Source organism: Chlorocebus sabaeus, chromosome 10, assembly GCF_047675955.1.
Source record: "Chlorocebus sabaeus isolate Y175 chromosome 10, mChlSab1.0.hap1, whole genome shotgun sequence".
Classification (NCBI taxonomy): Eukaryota; Metazoa; Chordata; class Mammalia; order Primates; family Cercopithecidae; genus Chlorocebus; species Chlorocebus sabaeus.
This window is the reverse complement of record NC_132913.1, coordinates 39,664,333-39,685,203: the sequence shown is the minus strand read 5'-3', so window position 1 is coordinate 39,685,203 and position 20,871 is coordinate 39,664,333. Positions and strand designations below refer to the sequence as shown.

Below are 20,871 nucleotides of genomic sequence, written 5' to 3'. Positions count from 1 at the left end.
TCAACTGAGGAAAGGTGAAGAAAGCACAGACTTCAGCTAATTCTAAGGTATCCGTATTGGATCACTGAGTGTGATGAACATACCATTCTAACTTAAGATAATAACGGGGGAAACTAGATACAAGGTGTGTGGGAATTCTCTGCACTGTAGTCTCATTTTTTTCCCATACATCTGAAACCATACTACAACAAAAAGTTCATTTTTTAAAAAGTCGAAGAGGAAGGAATGAGAGAGCTGTGTGCAAGGGAGAGCAGATGAATGAACCTGGCAAATTCATTTTGGCAGCAACTGTCCTCGCACCTTCCTACCCTCGCTTTCCTGTCTTCATGGACCAGTAAACATCAAGAAAGATCTTGAGGCAGAATTCAGTTGAGGTCTCAATTTGATCCTGTTAGGAGCCAGGCCACACTGAGGGTAGGCCAGTTTTATTCAGTGACCAGAGATCCAATAGGTACTTTCTGCTCTTTTCCAAGAGGGAAAGGATCCTAGAGCCCGCTCCCCAAAAACAGCAGGGAATGTGCCTGGCCTGCTAAGCAAAGATAGTTCATGCAGGTTCCCCTCCACCCTGCCCTCTGACTTAGAGCACACCTGTTCATATTTTCATGTTTCACCACTATTTACAGATGAGAACAACCCTTAGCATTTATGGGCTTTTAAAACATTAAACACAACATCTGAAACTACCTAAAAATAGTTCAGTTTTTCCTCCACCTCTCTCTTTTTGGTCAATTTTCAAGTTTTATGAATAGCGTATTAGGCCAAACTGATTATAATAACCACTTCATTAAGCACCTGTCAGAAATGAACTTTAAGCTCAAAAGCAGGAAAGGAACACCTGGAGAACTCTAAGAAATGGAAAAAAGCCCCAACCTGAATCAACAGCCTCCCCTCCACTGACCTAACAAGCACACTCAAATCCATGGCCAATCTCTAAATAAAGATTTCAAATGAAATTGTGAATGCCGCTGACACAGTCATGAACTTATTCTTTGACATCTTGCACAGATTAAAGCTTTTTGCCTCCAAGCACTTCTCCTTCCCCTTTCAAGATCAAAAAGGAAGAATTCTTCAAGCATAAATGACAGGTGGGATTTCAATTCATAACTCATGGGCATCTACCAGGTGAAAAGGCAGTAAGCTGGGTATGCAGAAACCACTAGGACTGTGTACACCTCCTGTGTCACTTCATTTGGAGGGGTGAGATGTCCGGCGTGAACTTCTAGGGACCTTTATTAGGACACACATTTATTTTCTTTGACAGGACACATTTAAATTAATAGCTTCTCCTAAAGGCATTGAAGAAGTACATAGGGACTTCCGTAAAATAATACTTTTTGAAACTGATAAATTCCCCAAACTTTCAGAGCTAAAATTCCCTCCACTCCACCCCACCCCAATGTCCATAAATGCAGTCACGTCACAGGCCCAGGCCTGTTGAGAGCTACGATGAAATAGTCTTACCAGTTCACACTTCTCCTAGTACAGGAAACTGTTTCACAGGATAATTCCCAACATCTTCCTACACTTAACTTTATTGAGAACTGAGTCACAAACTGCTTGCAGCCAAATGAAGGTTCAACCCTTTTGTTGGCATTGCCTGCCTCCAATTCCTCCCTGGCTGTGGTTTGGACAGGATACACGTGGGAAGGAAAAAGAAAGAAAACTACAAAATCATTACCCCTAAAGCAGGGGGGCTCAACTATGGGTGACTGCCCCCCAGGGTATATTCAGCAGTCTACAGACATTTTTGGTTGACATAACTGGGAAGAGGCAGTGCTACTCATTGTTACCCAGTGGCATACAGTGGGCAGGGACCGGGGTGCTGCTCAGCATCCTACAAAGCACAGGACAGACCTATGACATAACAGTTATCTGGTCCCAAATGCATAAACAGAGCGAAGGTTAAGAAACCTTGTTCTAAAGCCATAAAGGAGACAAACTGCACAAGAAAACAGGTAGGTAGAAAAATATAAGTTATACTGATTCCTCCTCCACACTCTGCAGCATCTTCCTTCTGCCCCCTAAAATTTAAGCTTTGCCCATAAGGCCATATCCTCTGCCTGCTTCCCTTGAATCTCTAAAAGAGCATTCTTTATTTTTTTTATGTTTTATTTTTATTTTTTATTTTTTTGAGACCGAGTCTGGCTCTGTCACACAGGCTGGAGTGCAGTGGAGTGATCTCAGCTCATTGCAACCTCCTCCACCTCCTGGATTCAAGGAATTCTCCTGCCTCAGCCCACAGAGTAGCTGGGACTACAGGCATGTGCCACCACATTCGGTATTTTTTATTAGACAGAGTTTAGCCATGTTGGCCAGGCTAGTCTTAAATTCCTGACCTCAAGTGATCTGCCCACCTCGGCCTCCCAAAGTGCTGGGACTACAGGCATGAGACACTGTGCCTGGCACATTCTTTGTTTTTCAACCCACTTTCTATCTGTTGCCATCTCCAATCTCTGTCGAAGATGTCTAATTTTATGATTGAGCACTTCCCGTGATCAACCTCAAACTCAACTCATCAAAACAAAATGCATCATCAGGGCTTCTAAGTCGACTCCTCTGCTGCCTGTCCTGTTTCAGTACATGTCACACCACTTTCCCCATGACCCAGGTTCAAAACCCAAGAGCCACTCTCATTCGACTTCCTCGCCACCTATCTACTCACACAGTTTCGCTCAGCACTCTTCATCCAATAGCTAGCACTTTGCCTGCCACATAGAACTCACCCAAATATCGAATACATACAGAAACACTATTAAAGACATTAAGGTCACCTTTAACTGCTTCCTCATTTCCCAGCCTCCCAATCGAATCGATTGCAAAGCCTTACAAATTCTGCACCAAGGTGCAAAGGCATCAACACAAGTGCCCTCCCTAAAGTCTAAATGACCTAATCCACCCCATACAAATGGCAGATCAATCTTCCTCAAGCATAAGCCCCATTATGTCACTATTACACCCCCAACCCCAGAAAAAAAACTTGTCAACAGCCTATCAAATCCTTCCACCTCCACCTTGACACTGGCAGGTAGGTTCCATGTGTACAACACTCCACCTCAGGTTCCCCATCCAGGCTTTTGTCTCCTACTTCCTTTCAATACTATGAAGAAAACACTTAATAAGCTGCTCTTCACCCATGTCCAGAGGGACCAGCGTCTATTAAAAAGGCACAGCAGAGACCATTCGGGGCTCAGAAACTTCTCTAGGCATCCCCCTTTCAACCATCATTTCAAACATCCTCCCTCATCCTGTGCTGACACCTTCTACTCCTCCACAACTTTTATTTGGATTAGTCACCTGCCTTCTGGTTTCACTTCTCTGTCAATGTACAGCCTCCAACACTGCCATGTGGCAACCCTGGGCAGAGGAAGCCTCGGCCCAAACCCGACCTCAGGTCTGGGATCCCAGCAACAGCTCAGGGTCCAGGGGCAGCTTCTGGGATTGGTTGTCACACACCCAGTAGTCTTCAGAAAGCCAGTGAAGCTGTCTGCTGCTCTGGGGCAGCACCCAAGTGTTCCTGTCTCCATGGCCACCACATTCTCTCTTCGGCTCCCATGTCTACCTCTCCACAACACACTCAATTCCTGCCATGCCCAGCTCAAATGGCATCTTCTCCCTGAAGCCTGTCCTAATTTTCCTACCCAAAACAAATACAATTGCCTTCTCTTCTCAATCATCTGGTCATGTTCACCCTTTTTAAAAATAAGTATCATGTTATGCTTTGTATTACATGGTATCAGTTTCTCTCTTTATGCCTCAGCCAACTGTATCACTTACTAGCTGTGCGGTCTCAGATAAATCAATCCTCTATACTATTTCTTTATCAATAAACTAGAGATAATGGTGCGTATCTCATAGCTGTGTATAGAAGATAAAGCCAGATAAAATGTACACGTGGCTAAAACAGTGCCTGTGCAAGCAAATGCTACCTATCATTCATGTTTTACCTCCCTCAGGACTTAGAAAAGCCTTACATGTTAATCGCTCAAAAAAATTAGCCGAATGTTAATTTAGTCATCCAAAATTCCAATTACTAGAGACCTGGCAGAAAAGAAACAAGCATTTCTTGAGGACTTACCGAGTATACCAAGCAATATATAAAGCATCTTACACAGGAGAATTTGTAATTCTCACATCTCCTCGCACTTGGTATCATTCCTGTTTTACAGTTGAAGACTTACAGATTAGGTACTTAGCCTCAAGTTGTATAACTCATCATATAAAAAATCTGTGCTCTTTTCACCCAGCCCACTACCTCCATAATACGGAATTGGCCTTACTCACAGGCTAGACAGCAACATAGCCTGGGGGACACAATAGGGAATAATACTTCAGCAAGTTCGCAGGCCAGAGGACAATATGCTGAGGCTTTTATTTTTATTTATTTTTTTGAGATGGAGTCTCACTCTGTTGCCCAGGCTGGAGTACAGCAGCTCAATCTCGGCTCACTGCAAAACCTCCACCTCCCAGGTTCAAGCAATTCTCCTGCCTCAGCCTCGCAAGGCTGGGATTACAGGCACCTGCCACCACACCACTAGACCTGGCTAGTTTTTGTATTTTTTAGTAGAGATGGGGTTTCGCCATGTTGGCCAGGTTGGTCTTGAACTCCAGACCTCAGGTGATCCACCTGCCTCAGTCTCCCAAAGTGCTGGGATTACAGGTGTGAGCCACTGCGTCCAGCTGAAGCTTTTATTTTTTTTAAACCAATGACAACACTGGCTCACAGAGAAGAATGACATAGAAATCAGAAGTTTATGGATTTAGTGGTATTGTGTCCACTTATCTTGAAAGACCTGACCCTGATGGATAGAAGGACCAAAAGAAGGAAAGGTCCATGCTGCTGGGTGTGCAAAAAAAAGAAAAAAAAAAAAAAGGAGGAAGAGAGGGAGAAAAGTAAAGTAGAAGGGAGGAGAGAAGGAGAAAAAGGGAAAACTCCAAGCCACCTGTCTTGGCCAGGAAACTCCCTGAGGTTCACAACCTGAAAGTGTCCTATCACTTTCCCCAGCATGTCTCATTTTGTTTATTTTCTTAAATCATACCAGAAAATTTAATTTCTCCCTTTTCATGTTTTTTATTCTGAAAAGTACATGAACAATTCCAGCGGGGTAATTCTGACATCCAAAAAACCTCATTTTTTTCTTCCTAACTGGCTCAGACAGATAAAAGGAAAGGAACTGAATTATCCTAATAATTTCCCTAAGTCTCCCCCGCCTACATTATGCTCATCCAGTTTCCTTGCAAATTACCCAGGTGAACCATCTGTGCTTGTGACTTTTTAAAATTCTTCACACTGAAGTTCTTTCATTTATTAATGGAAAAAAAAATTTCTTCTCAAAATTCCTCCATGTACATCACAGGCAAAGCAGGATTTGGTGAACCCTAACATCCTTAGGTAAAGCAACATTAAATCCAAAATACACATAAACTTAATAGATCTTTTTCCATCGGCCAATTTTACAATAATGCTAATTGCAATTTTAAAGGATGACAACATCTTCTGGGTGAGCCACAGAAATAATATATTTAGTCTACAAATTCATGGAATAGTGAACAACATGCCAAATGCATTCCACTTCCATAGTCTTATGATTCTTTAAGCAAGACAGGCATTTTGAGAGCTTTAAAAATAATGATGAAGGGTTGGGGGGGGGGCATAAGTTTTTTTTAAATGATGGAATTTAGGTAATGCTCTTTGAATAACTGTTACTCCAAATGGCAAGTAGAAAGTCACATGAGCATGAATCTAAGACAAAAGAACATCTATACAAAAAGTAATTTCCCACTTATTTTAAATCTCCCTTGAAAAGGGGAGAGGGGGAAGAGGGGAGAATTAAAGCCTGACTTAAATAAAAACATACTTGTTAACAGGAAAAGAAAAAGAAAGAAGACAATGTCTGAAATGTGGAAGATGTCCAGAGGCATGGAAGTCTGCCCTGATGTGCAGGACTCATCTAAGCCAGGACCTCACAGGCTCTCTGAATACATGTTATCTTCGGAAATGAGCAGGAGAAGTAGAAACGAACTACCAGAGCTATAGATGGTTAAGCAGCAGCCTTGGATTTCATTCTAGGTTTGGCAAACACGGAAATAAAGAACTGGCAATGACAAGACTGCCCACTGTATTAGATCAAGAAATTACGAGTCAGTTCTCTAAATTTAGTAGCTAGACTCATTCCTGTTTGACTTTTCAAGTCAGTTCAGCCCAAATAGCAAGTATACTATATGACTTCTAAGGCAGAAAACGGAAAACTAATTCCCTCCCATGAAAATCAGAATTCTATCCAGCCAAGACCTTCTAGTTCCCCCAATGTGGAAACACTTAGCAATGACTGTTCAAATGCTTAGCTCAGTTCTAAGACACTAAAAGAAAGGAGAGGGGAGGGATGCGGGTGCAGGAGTTCATTTTTGCAGAAATGCCATGATTAAACAACAAGGCTTACATTTACAGAACCACATTAAAGACTTCCCATTCACTCTCTGTAAGTGACAAATACGCTTAAGCAACGACTTTCTGACTCTGTCGAAAGACAGCAGCTCTTAAGAATTATTTTAAAAACAAAACAAAAGATTCCACATGACTGTTTTGCCTTCCCCCTCCCCCCACACACACACTTCCCAACTTCATTTATCCTATTCATCTCACAGTTGGGCCTTTGGTTGAAGCATATTTGAAAGAGGAGGATAAAGCCTGAGCCAATTATCCAAAGAACAAACTGTCTTCCGTTAAAGGCTTATAAAAATAAATTTGGCTTACAAAAAGAAATTCAAGGAGATTTCCAAACCATCCTCTCAATTTCATGTGAGCTTGTTCATTTTTTTAGTCATTCCTATTTTTCTCCAAATTCATATTGGGTGGGGAAGTTGAACAAAAATTCTAAGTGCACCACTGTAGTCTAGCTAAACAAAAACATAGGTTTCAAATTTCAAATCACATCACAACTAATTTAACTTTTAATTTTAAGGGACTGGTACAGATAGTAGCTGAGAACCATTGTGGAGACACAAAATGGGAACAAGTTTCCTAAAAAAGCTAACAGGCCATCTGGGGCATAATCTAGCAACGAATCTCATCTAAACTCAATGTCCCTTGGAATGAAGATTTTCCTCTTCGGATTAAGACATTTAGTTCTATCTCTTGCCTAGAACTTGATGGCAAGCTGTACTTTCTGTAATCTGTACCCTAAGCACTACTCATCACTTTAACTCTTGTGTGGGGTTTGCCACCTCATGTCCCACAGCACCATGGCAACCCAGTTGAACATACAGCCATTTCCAATTCTGAAAGAACACTCTCACTGGAAATACAGGCTGACCGGAGCAGGACTTCTGCAGCAGGACTATCTACTGTGAACCAAAGAATTACAAAGAAACGTTAACAGATTTTTTTTAATTTACAGCTTTGTGGAAAAATGAGTTAAGGCAAATCCATCCTTGACACTCTAACAGCATTCCTGGTTCAGCAGGAATAACTGTTAGTGCTGTCAGAAAATAAAAGCATGCTATCTATTCTTTAGAGTCAACTGAATTGGGAGCAGACAAATTTTTCAGTCTCAGCAGCAAGAAAGCCATTCCTGCAAATTTGGTTTTGTAATTTTCAGCAGATCAGGGTTATGCTTATCCTCAAATTACATTTTAGGTCATTTCAACAACCTAAAAGACTAGAAATAAAAGATTATTCTTGTCCAATCTTATATGGTAACCTGTGATAAGCAAGTCATTTTACTTATCACAAATTTGAGTATATCTTCCAAAGACCAAAAAAAAAAAAAAAAAAAAACCAACAGTTAATGTTGTGTAATATAAACTATTAATTGCACATTTCTTTCCTAGTGTGGGAGATAAAGTTGTCATTCTTCATTTAACAACAACAAAAAAAAAGGTTGGGCGTGGTGGCTCACGCCTGTAATCCCAGCACTTTGGGAAGCCGAGGCAGGTGGATCACGAGGTCAGGAAATAGAGACCATCCTGGCTAACCCGGTGAAACCCCATCTCTACTAAAAATACAAAAAAATTATCCGGGCATGGTGGCGGGTGCCTGTAGTCCCAGCTACTTGGGAGGCTGAGGCAGGAGAATGGTGTGAACCTGGGAGGTGGACCTTGCAGTGAGCCGAGATCGGGCCATCGCACTCCAGCCTGGGTGACATAGCAAGACTCTGTCTCAAAAAAAAACTCAAACTTTTTTTTCAGAGAACAACTCTTTCCACATGTATCTATTAATATTATGCCTATAAGAGTTCTGAATTTCCTGTGAATGCCAGCTCACATGGAAACAGATGAGCCAAGAAGAACTAAGAGGAACTCATGTCACAGGTTGGTACCATACTTCTTGAACATAAATGAAAACTGGGAAAATTATCATGCTGTAAATCTAGGATCAAAGGTACCCAAAGCACAGTTAATGAACCCAGTACTAACCAGGAGGATTCAAAAACAACCCACAATTGGTTTGCTGCTTGCAAAAAAATTAAATTTAGACTTCCAAATCACACTATACACAAATAAATTCCACATGAATAAAGGCGAATTCTTTAAAAAACATGTCTCTAAAGCTAAAATTAAGTCGTGTATTTTTGGATACGATCGTTAGTAAGAACATTCTAACTTTCAGAATCATGACAAAAATGGCCAGAAATTTAAAATTTGATGTTGTAAGAAATTTAAACTTCTGTAGGCCTAAAAAATTTATCTAAAAAAGGAAGTGAGGAAAATAGTCAAAACAGATTAAATGAGTTATCATCTATTACAAGGGTCAGCAAACTATGGCCCACTAATCAAATCCAGCCCACCGCCTGTTCTTCTACAGCCCGTGAGCTAAGAATGGTTTTTACATTTTTAAATGGTTGAAGAAAATAAAGAGGAATGATACTCCAGGGCATATAAAAACTATATAATATTTACAACTCAGTGTCCACATGGGAGCACAGTCATCCTCATTAGTTGTCTGTTGTCTAAGACTGCTTTCACCCTACAGAAGCTGTGTGGCTCACAAAGCCTGAAATGTCTATTAGCTGGTCCTTTATAGAAAAAGTTAGCTAACCCCTGACCTATCACACAAAGAGCTCATGCATATGAAAAACAGTAAGACCCAATAAATAAACAGGCAAAGGAGATTTTTTTAAAGAAAAAGAAAAATACAAGAAAAAATAGAAAATGTTCACTTTCACCGCCAAATGGAAAGACTCTCTTTGGCCTATCAGATTAGGAAAGATCTGTGGAAAAGTCAACACACATTGGACAGTCAAACAAGAGCTAAGAAGTTGCAGGTGCCACTCTAAATACGTCTGACCCTTTTAGAATGCAATGCGGCAAAAAGAAACGAGTCTTAGAAAATGTCTATAACTCTCTTCTCACCTATCCTATGGACATAATCTCAAATATAGGCAAGTTTATAAACAAAGATCTTTATTATGGTATCTTTAATACAATGAAAAACCAGTAGCAATTTCATAGATTTCCCTCTGTTTTGAGAGTCACGGGTGTTGTTTCTAAGTATTAATGTATCTGAAATTAAGACGTTATCTTGTAATCACGTACATTTAATGCGCTATGTGTTTCCTCATGTGAAAGTGTTGACACCACAGTGTCTTACCTGCACTTTTAATCAACAGTGTCTTACATGTACTACATAGAGGCAACTCACATAGTTCCAATGAAGACATCTGATCGAAGGACTATTTACAAAGACGAGGGAAGGGTGAAGAGTACCACAGGGGCATTCAGGTAGAAAGTGACTTGAAGCATCAAGGAGAGGAAAGTAACCTGCTGGAGGCCTGAAAGAGGACCCACCAGGCAAGAGTGGTTTCTTGGTGGGACACAGCCACTGACAAAACTGCAGCAGACAGCAGAGATGTGGCGACTGGCAGCTCTCTCCCCTCCCACTCTTAGTTCTCCTCAAGTTCCCCCTTGGCCAATCCAGTTAGAAGCCAGAGGGCAAGGAAGCCTGGAGGATGCATCTTTCAGTCAGCACCACTGCCCGCTCCCAAAAGGAGGGCAGACAATAGGTGAGAGGGGGTGTTACGGTTTGAATATGTCCCTTCCAAAATTTAGGTGTTGCCAAAGTGATGGTATTTACAAGTGGAGCCTTTAAAGGTGATTAAGCCATGATGGCTTCTCCCTGTCAATGGGATTAGGGCTCTTATAAAAGAGGCTTCACTCCACATTTGGACGACTTGCCCTTATGCCTTCTGCCAGATAAGGATGCGGCAAGAGGGCCCTCACCAGACCAAATGCTGGCACCTCGATCGTGGACGTCCCACTCACCTCCAGAACAGTGAGAAATAAAATTCTGTTCCTTATAAATTACCCAGTCTCAAGTATTCTGTCACTGCAGCACAAAACAGACTGAAACAGGAGGAAAAAAGGAATAACCATCTCAGTCATTCTCCAAATCACCCCACAGAAAAGATGAAAAATGCATTCCCACTGTGGTGAGTGGGGGGAGAGAAAAGTCAATCTCAAAGTCTTAATTTCACCAAAATCATCCACTAAATTAGGATCCAAGTGGTTTTGGTCACCTCAAACAGAATTCTGACAAAGGAAGATGAGAAAACGGGGTTTGAAAAGCCAAACATTTTAAATTTATAAAAGAAACCACTTTCCACAATGTTTAGGTACAACGAAGATATTAGGAAAATAGCTACCATGTTGGGTAGGTGAACCTCATTTAAACAATATGAAAATAGCACAAAAATTTGAAATTAAAGAATGAATTATTGTAAAGAGCAAGGAGGGTGGCAATCTTGCAAATGAATCAAGGGGTTGGCAGGGTTAAGGATGCGAATAGATCCTAAGGTAGATGTTTTCGAGACAATATGGGTTTGAAAAAAAAAAAAATCAATTTCTAGCTCCCAGTCTTCTGTATCTTTTAATTCACTGTTTCTGGTTAGAGTTTGGTAAGGGCTCTAGCCAGCATTATTTCGTTAAGAACATAAAGAGTTTAGGAGTCTAGAAAAAGGCCAATTTTAAGGGCTCAAAGAGCAACATTATTATTTAATGAATAATGTTACCTTCAGGAAATCTGATACCATAGTTCCAATAACTGTCCTTGCTTCAAGTCACTATATTCAAAACCCCTATCAGGAAATAAGGGAAAGTCAGTGTCTCATTCAGAACAAAAACTAACTCTGTCTAACTACAGTAAGACAAATTCTTGGTACCATCCAAGAGAGTCAACTTGCCACCCCTGGCACACAGCTCTACTCCTATCACATGCCCTCCTGCATGCTGCCTTTCCTTTCTCCATCCCAATCACACCTCCCAGCCAGATACACAAGACACATTTGCTGGTGAACTCCACTCCTCCCAGCTCTCTATGCATTTCCACTCAACTACCTCTACTGCCTTCAGTTACGCTTTACTTATTCAGTTCCTTTGCCACTGTTTTCTGAAAAACTGTCTTTTATCTGTGTTTGTTGTGAAACCTCAATCTGTCAGAAACTCCCAGAAGGTCATTACCAGTTGCCAGGGTGTTTATTTGGCATTCTCTAAGTCATCCTTTGAGGATTCAAAGTGAAGTCACCCAAAAGGCATATGTGACTGAATCAAATTTAAGATACTAACTTCCACCTCTATAATCAATTCACCAAGACACAGTGCTATGACTTAAGGTGGAAGTTTGCAAAGCTGTGCTTTAGCTAAAAGTTGCAACAACAGATGGTAATTGAAGAAATAAAACACAACAAAGGTATGGTTACTATTGTAACCACAATAGTGAGGTATTTATTCATGCCTTAGCACAGCCAAGAAAGGCCAGTACCTTTCAAACTAGGGTGTGAAGGTTGCCAATATCCTATCTGCCTCTGTCTCTTAGAAGTTGTGTATTTTCATAACTTAACAGAACAATTACCTTAATCTTTACAATTTGGCATCACAAATGAGGAAATAAATCAGTCCTTATTTCTTTTTTTGCTAAGCAAATCGCTTTAATGTGTAACAGTAGGCCAACTGGGGAAGACAAGACCCCAAACCCCAGCCTTTCTCCTGATGCCCTGGGACCTGTGTGCTGGGCCAGTCCCATGCCTGCCCCAATCCCTGAGGCCCACAAGGGCCAGAGAAGAGTGGGAAAAAAAGTTGGATGGTTGCAGCTCAGCCCCAAGAGTTCAAGGAGGTAAAAACAGGGGCCAGTTGAATTTGGCCTTGGAAAAATCCATCTCCAGATGCTGATCCATGAACTTCTTCAGAATCTCCTGTTTCTTCTGTTCGTCGGAGGTTGACATCCCCATGGACTTCTGTCTCTGGTCATACATCATCATCCTTTCCACCATGCTGCGAGTCTCACTGTCTAGGTCTGAGAGCTTGGAATTCTCAGGGTTAATATTCTTGGTATTGATCTCAAGGTCACTGGACACCAAGCGGCTCCACCACTCCATCTTATTGATATTCTCAAGATGCAGAGTCACCACCTTGCCGTCCTCAATGAGCCATGAGCTCTCCTCCACCTTCACTTCGTTGTAGAGCTCCCCATCGATGATCGCTGGCTGCTCCTTGAGCCCCACCCGGAGGTGCCACCACTGGATGTCCACCACCACGTCCTTCCCTTTCACCCAGAAGTTCACGTGGAAAGGGACCGCCAGGTCCAGCTCCGACAGGGTCTGGGTCCAGCGGTAATTGGGCAGGTCTGCCCCGTTGCCTAGGTTGGGCTTCAGTTTTCCTTTGTCCTTCTCATCTTCCTCCTCTTCGTCTTTCTCAGTCTCCTGCTTCCCTGGGGAGTTAAGGTTGCCGTTCTTGAGCTGGGTCTCATGATTCTCTGTATCCTTTTTCTGGTCAGTCTCTAGCTGCAGCTTCTCTGCCTCTTCATCAGTTAGCTCCTTGATCTGGGGCCCTGAGGCCTCTGACTTGGCTTCTTTGGCCAGCCTGGCCACCCGCTCCACCTTCTCCCGCCGCTCAGCCTCCTGCCGGGCTCTCTTCTCCCACTGGGCCTTCTGTGCCAGCTGATTGTTGTTGCTGAAAATCTGTATGATAAGCTTCTCTGCCATCCCTTCTTCTCCTCCAATGAAAAAGTCTGTTTTGCGTCGAAGCAAGCTGAAGAAGGTGTTCACAAGCTCCTGCACGCCACCCTCGTGCTGCTGAGCCATGGCCAGCAACATGCCCTCGAACTGCTCCTGCTCCTGCTCTCCGCCCATCACGCCACCTGGGATGCACGTCCCAAGCTCTGCGCTCTAGTCCTGCGCTCTCTCCGCTACTTCGAGTTGCGCTGGGCACAACGACTCTAGTCTAAATCAGTCCATATCTCTAAAAGGTACCCAAGAATTCAGAGTTAAAAATCTAAGTATCTGAAGACCAAGTATCTCCCTCTGCCATCAACTGAATGTGTCTCCTCAAAATTCATAGGTCGAAACCTAACCCCCAAATGTAATGGTTTTAGGAGATGGGGCTCTTGGGAGGTGATTAGATAATGAAGGTGGGGCCCTCGTAAATGGGATTAGTGCCCCTAAAACAGAGGTCCCAGAGAGCTTACTTATCCTTTCTGCCATGTGAAGATACAGCGAAAGGATGGCTGTCTCTGAACTGGAGGCAGGTCCTCCCCTCAAACACTGAATCTGCTGATGCCTTGATCTTGGACTTCCCAGTCTCCAGAACCATGAGAAAAAAAGTTTCTGTTTTTTAGAAGCTACCTAATTTATAGTATTCTGTTACTGTACAGCAGCCCAAATGTACTAAGACACCATAAGACACTGTGTGGGCCTTTATAGAAAAAAATGCTCCCTTCATTTGCAGCATCCTCCCTGTTAAGTCTGAATTGAAAAACAATGTTTAGACTTTAATCAAAAAGAAGCCAAGAACATTAATACTTTTACTCATGACTCCGTTTCTCTGGTATTTATTGCCACATTCTGTAGCCACCTTAAATTTTATATTTTTAATAATCATTGTTTTTAGTGAGGACTGAGGTGACTGTTTTCATTTAAATAGTCATGAGTTCTATAAACAAAAAGTAGACAGGCATAGACATCCACAGATGCGACTTCAGTAATTTTTAATCACTGGTTCTAATGTCACTGTAGTTGACGAATTTCTCTTAAAAAGAGACACTAACTTCTTTTTGAAAACTTGTGCACAAACTATCAATCAGAAGGTCCTGCAATGGTATTAGAAAATCACCAATTAAAAGAAGAATCTGTGGGCACTTGAATAATTAAGCTGTGATTAGAGATAGACGTCTAATTTAGGCAGAATATGGTTGATATGGTTTGGCTGTGTCCCCACCCAAATCTCATCTTGAATTGTAGTTCCCATAATCCCCACATGTCATGGGAGGGACTCGGTAAAAGGTAATTGAATCATGGGGGCAGTTAGGCTCATGCTTTTCTCAAGACAGTGAGTTCTCACGAGATCTGATGGTTTTGTAAGGGGCTTTTCTCCCACTCCGCTCATACTTCTCCTTGCTGCCGCCATATGAAGAAGGACGTGTTTGCTTTCCCTTCCACCATGATTGCAAATTTCCTGAGGCCTCCCCAGCCATGCCAACTGTGAGTCAAACCTCTTTACTTTATAAATACCCAGTCTAAAGTATGTCTTTATTAGCAGTGTGAGAACAGACTAATACAATGGTAAAGATAACACTTCTTTGATTGCTTATCTTGAGTCATTTAAACTGATCGTTAGTACACAAGTATTTTCCTCCTCTGTGAGAGCTAACTTCAACTATGTCTTTTCAGATCTAAACTACATTACCAGGAAGTACAAAATAAACACAGCAAGAATTTCTAAGAATCTTTGTCATCTAAGAACAGGTGATAAAGAAGAATCTTCCTAATTCTTATTATAATAGCCTAATTATCAGCAGGACAATGAAGCCTTTCAACAAAGGACAGAAAAAACTGCTGAAAGAAAATGTGCAGCCAAGCACAGTGGACCACACCTGTAATCCCAGTGCTTCCGTAGGTCGAGTCAGAAGGATTGTGTGAGCCCAGGAGATCAAGACCAGCCTGGGCAACATAGTGAGACCCCGCTTCTACAAAAAAATTTTTTTTTTTTTTTTTAAATTAGCCAGGTATGATGAAACATGCCTCTAGTCCTAGCTACTCAGGAGGCTGAGGCAGGAGGATGGCTTGAGTCCAAAAGTTTAAGGCTGCAGTGAGCTATCATTGTACTACTGCACTCTGGCCCATATGACAGAGAGAGACCCCAACTCCAATTCCCACCAAAAAAACACACACACACACACATACACACACATTTAAAAAACCACCAGACATGGAGTTCAAATTCAAATATAGAAATGAACCGAACCTCAGTTACTGAATGAAGTATAATAAGTCACAATTTTCCCCTTGATAAGTCATAATTATTTTATAACTTTTGCATTTCATATATTTTTAGAAAAAAAATTAAATTTGTTTTGTGACTGATAGTTCTTAATTACAACATATTAGGCTTAATCTAATCACACTCAGTACTCAACAAGTCAGCAAGCAATTAAATCTAACTAACATTTATCAAAGGCCTACTACAAAGCAAGGCTCTGGGCTGGTGTCTGTCATTAAGCAAAGCATCTGTCTACTGTGGAAACAGGCTAGCCACCCGTCCAATAGGGATAACACAAAATTATCATTATCAGCCACAGTGTGGTCTGTTAAACTAAAACTTTACTGGGAGGTTGGCAACAGCACACTATAGATAACAGCTTGGGCTTTGGTTTTTAACCCAGATCTTCTACAGTATTTATATACTGTGATTGCCTACAAAGCAATGAAGAGCTCATTCCTACTTTCCAGGAACGGTTTAACCCCAAGACAAGCCACACTTTTTCATGAAATATCTATGAGCCAGTCCTCCCTCATGACCCTTTTCTTTTAAATCATCATTCCTCAAGATTCTTGGAGGAATGGTGAGGGGGGAGGGGAATCTGGGAAGAAACAACAGCAAACTTTGCCCAGGGGAGTCTCCTAGACTCCTAAAGCAACAAAGGTTTTCTCTACCTTTGTTGAGAGAAATTAAAAACATTTTGAAAGCAGAATCTACTTCTTCCGGCATCACTACTTAACATATTTAATAAGACTATGGTGAATAACACATAAATGGGGAGGGGGGATGCCAAAAGACAGCAATAACTTGTTTCTGAGTTTATCCAGGTCAATGAAAAACACCTCTGTGTAAGAAAGCTCCAGGCTTCAAAGCAGTAACATCAAATCAGACAGACAATGAACTGCTGAAAAAGTAGGGTCATGAAAGTCCTAGAGGGAAAACGGATAGACACATATAAGGTGAAAAGCATGAAAATCAAAGTCAAATAACAAGCAAAGAAAGCCGCTAATGAAAAAGTGGTAAGCTAAAGCCTAGAGTTTGTTGAATGAGTTAATGAATGGATGGTCAAACAATTTACCACAGGCACTGACTCCTCCAAGTGAAGAGATAATTAAAATCACATAACTTATTAACCGCTATGGTAAAACATTCTCAGGGAGATGATGACAACACAAGTGGCAACAGCAGAGATTCCCTTAAAAAAATCAGGGTCTTTGTAAGAGCTTTACATTGAATGAGGTCTGGACCACACTCCCACTTACAGATAAGGAATCCAAGTGTGCACCCAGGATTACAGTGAAAGGATAAGACTCTGTACTTTGTAATTCTCCCCTTTCACTGAGAGGACTGGGGATTGCATTCTACAATAGCCCCCTTGATGGTGCTGGGAATAAATCTCAGCAGGGTATGCTAGGAGAAAGACAAGCTCATTTTCTCATTTGCCCAAAACTAACCTATATTCTCTTGTCACCAACTATGGAACCTTTCCTGATACTCTTATTTTTAAAGCTCCCAAGAAAGACAGGGAACCTGATGCCAAAGCACAGATGTTGTCTGCAGGACTGAGTATATTCCACTTAGACTTAGGAAGCAGACAGCATATCCAGGAGAGGTGAGAGAAAGATAAATCGAGGCACTGCTGACAGCCTTTCGTTACAATTTGGCAGCCAACCTGCTCAAGCATTTTCACATGGGTAAGTTGATCATCTGAAAAAAATCCACGGCATAAGAACATAATTTAGGCCTTCAGAGCAAACATTTTGATAGTTCTCATAAGTCATTTAAATAAAAGCTTCATGAACAAACCACAAAGCATGTGACTAAAACCCCAATTAATAGTAAAAAGCAATACACACTGACAGATTTCTGTGGCGAACTTTTGCTGAGACCAAATTAGTTGAATGCAACTTTGCCCCTCAAGCAGATATACTTTTGCCTTATCCTACCTTTTCTCAGCCAAGATTTCCCCAGCTCCCTAATTCAAACTCACCAGGACCAGTGAGCATTATATGACCATCTGGTCGACAACATATTACACACTCATAGGGCATGGTTCTAATCACATCACAGTTTAAACCACCACCATAGATCTCAGCAAGGTGCTCCTAAATGGAAGAATTTTATATTTTGCCTTTCAAATTGTTTTTATTGGAAGCATATTTGTGAGAATACTAAGACGTAAAAGGCCTCTGAGCCTGAGCTCATTTTCCCATCCCCAGCCTCCCTCCCTACAAACTGTCTTCTATGAATGGGATTCTATTTCATCTTTACTCTCTGTAAGAGAATGTACCTGCCAACCGATGTCAAGAACAAATCACTTCATCTCCAGTTTCGATGCTGCTGCATTCTTGGGCACTTGTGTGCTTTTAGCACCAAAAAGAGTTGCTTCATGGTTCAAGGGTCACTGTTAACTCTTTCAACAAATAGGCATTAACAGAATACAGGAGCAATCCCACACTTTGTGGGGCAGGTGTCTCCCTGGAGCCTCTGGATTAAAATTCTCATTGCTAAAGTCACCAAGGAGTTAGACAAAGATAGGGAGCACGCCCTCGGAGTTTCCTGCTAAAAAAGAATTCTTCCTCTAATACATTTATGGATATTAGCTACACTAACATGGGTTAGTTTACTAGGTTAGTTGATAACTGTGTTAGGATGAGGAGACAAAATGTCACTGAAGAAACAAGAAACCAAATCTAGAGTGTAGCTATTTTTTCTTACTTTAATGAAGCAGCAGAGGGTTTGAAAAAGAGATTTTAGAAAGGTGTGCAGGCTCTAGACCAGGGAAGGCCAATCTTAGTTGAAAATATAATGGCCCCCACCAGAAGCCCTTGCATTCCAAAATTCAGATACAAGCTTCCTAAATCCCAAGATGCCCCAGGATGAAAGAGCACTCAAGGGACCCAGGCAGGCTGCCTCCACTGAACCGAGGAGAAACTAGTCACCTTTCAGCAGGATGTTTGAAGGATGCTCTTTCACTCAGGAAGCCTGAGGGAAGGCTTTGCTTCTGTCCTGGGAAACTGGTCACTGACCAAAGGACTCTCCTGCCCTCTCACTAACGTCAGCCATCAAATGGACCATACCTCCCCACCAGCTGAGTTCGACCCACAGTCATTCCATGGCCTGGCCCCTATCCTGGCCAGCAATACTGATGTCTACACCCCAATGCCCAAGCCCTACCTCAACATCCCAAACTTCTGCTGGACCACAGGGGCTGGTAATGCAGACTCTAGAGTGAGGACAAGTCATGATAAAAATAAATTCAGGAAAATGTGTAAGTACCACCTTAAGTAATAAAGAGAAAATGGACTTTGGAGTCAGCCAATCCTTGGTTCCAACCAGAGTACTGCCACTATCACAAAACTTTGAGCAAATTATTTTACTCCTCAGAATCAGTTTCCTCACCTGGAAAATAAAGATAAAATGCCTACTTTGCAGAGCTGCTATGAAAATTTAAAAAGATTAATACACACAAAGTAAGCATTCAGAAAAACAGAAATCAATACCCTATTTTGTTATTATATGAAAGGGTAATTCCAAATGCATGTGAGGCAAGAGTGAGATTTTTACTAGACATAGTTCCTACAGTACAACTCTAGAAATGTAAGGGATGAGATCTGTATAACATATGGTAGCTACCCAGATGTAGAAAAATATGCACACACAGTTTTACAAATTCCTGGTTTATGATGTCAAAATTCTCTAAATAAAACAGATGCTATTGATCAAACTGACAATGACTTCTGCTCATTTCTCCACCATAAATAACACCCTTAAAGATTAAATAAATGCCTTAACTTATTTTCTCTAAGTTTGGGGATGGCTAGGATTTCCTCAATGGCTTTCTTTGGTTTCCAAGGTTAACTGTTGTGGTAATCTTCAAAGAGCACCAAGTTTGCTATAACCATTCTGGATATATAACAGTAAGACATTATTATAATTATACCATTATTAATAGCAGCTATCTTTTATGAAATATTTTTTGTTTTTTTGTTTTGAGACAGGGTCTTATTATATTGCCCAGGCTGGTCTTGAACTCCTGTGCTCAAGCAATCATCCCACCTCAGCCTCCCGAGAAGCTAGGACTATAGGCATGCACCACAATGCCAGGTTACTCTTACGGAACATTTTAAGCTTGCAACATGCTGCATGAAGACAATTATCATTACAATAAACAATCAAACTCCAAAAAAGAAAACTAAATGTATCTCATAAAAGGAAATCACAAAACCCAAAGTTAGAGCCTAATACACTATTGCCCCCTAAACTACAAAAAAAAAGGATTAACTTAAGTGTCTACACTTACAAAGTTTCCACTAGATTCCCAGAGCCCTCTTGCTTTATCCTCCTTCCAGGGTTCCCAAGGGAGGTAAATTTAACATCAGCATCTCACCCAGAAATTAAAACTATTATTACCTCTCTCTCTGCCCTATTTATTGGTCTCTCCCTCACCACACTCCTATTTTGTTAAGCCAATAACTTAGTCATTTATTATCAAGTATTTTATGTACTGAACATAATTGTATGAGCTCTGCATTTGCAGCACAGGTTTGTTTACACTGACATCACTACCAACACATGGGTAATGCATTGCACTATGATATTAAGGCATCTATAATGTCACTGGATGATAGGAATTCTCAGCTCTATTATCATCTTGTGGGACCACTGTTGTCCATTTTTGACGGAAACGTTATGTGGCTCATGACTGTATTATTTATTGAATGTTAGGGACACACTTCTATTTTATTGAGGTATGACTGACAAAAATATATATTAAAGGTATATGTGATTTTTTGATACAAGTTTATATTGTGAAATGATTACCACAATCAAGCTAATTAACATCACTTCACATCGTTTCCTTTCTTGGTGTTGGTGTGTATGGTGAGACCACTTGAGACCTACTCTCATGGCAAAGTTCAAGTCTATAATACATTAAAAGCCCTAATAATGCAGTTAAAAGTTGAAGCCGAAAGTGACTCTTTAGCCTCTATGAGCATCAGGAGCTCTGTGGAGGCAAGTGGACCCTCTCTCAGCCCTTCTTAAGTTCTGCTTTTCTCACCAGGAAGCACTGAAGAATCCAGGCTCTCTCACATCAGAACACCCAGAGGAAACAAAGACACATGTGCTTTCCTTAATGACACCTCTCCTTTGACCCAGTGAAGAGAAATCTACCACAGAAGCAAATGTAATTGGCAGGCACAAAAACTTCCGCACAAAAATGGAGCACAATCTACGAGTGAGTTGGTTCTTTGTGTACCATTATTGTGTGTTTCTATTAAGTATGTAACTTTCATAAGTATATTTACCTCCTATTAAGTGCTTCAAAAAGTGAAACAAAATGGTTAAAACTGGTATATAAAGATTCTAGGCCAGGCACAGTGGCTCACTCCTGTAATCCCAGCACTTTGGGAGGCTGAGGCAGGCAATTCGCTTGAACCCAGAAGTTCAAGACCAGCCTGGCCAACATGGTGAAACCCCATCTCTACAAAAAAAAACCAAAAATTAGCTGGGTGTGATGGTGCCTACTTATAGTTCCAGCCTCCTCAGGAGGCTGAGGTGGGCGGATCTATCGAGCCTGGCTGCAGTGAGCCGTGACTGTGCCACTGCACTCCAGCCCGGGCTGGA

General features: G+C 41.4%; 1 protein-coding gene and 1 pseudogene across 1 annotated transcript in view; both read right to left on the bottom strand.

Moving 5' to 3' along the window:
* The window catches only part of FMNL2 (formin like 2), a 314,952-nt gene that overhangs the window by 247,873 nt on the left and 46,208 nt on the right, over positions 1–20,871 (bottom strand).
* The window catches only part of LOC103217096 (nuclear migration protein nudC pseudogene), a 41,423-nt pseudogene extending 20,552 nt beyond the window's left edge, over positions 1–20,871 (bottom strand).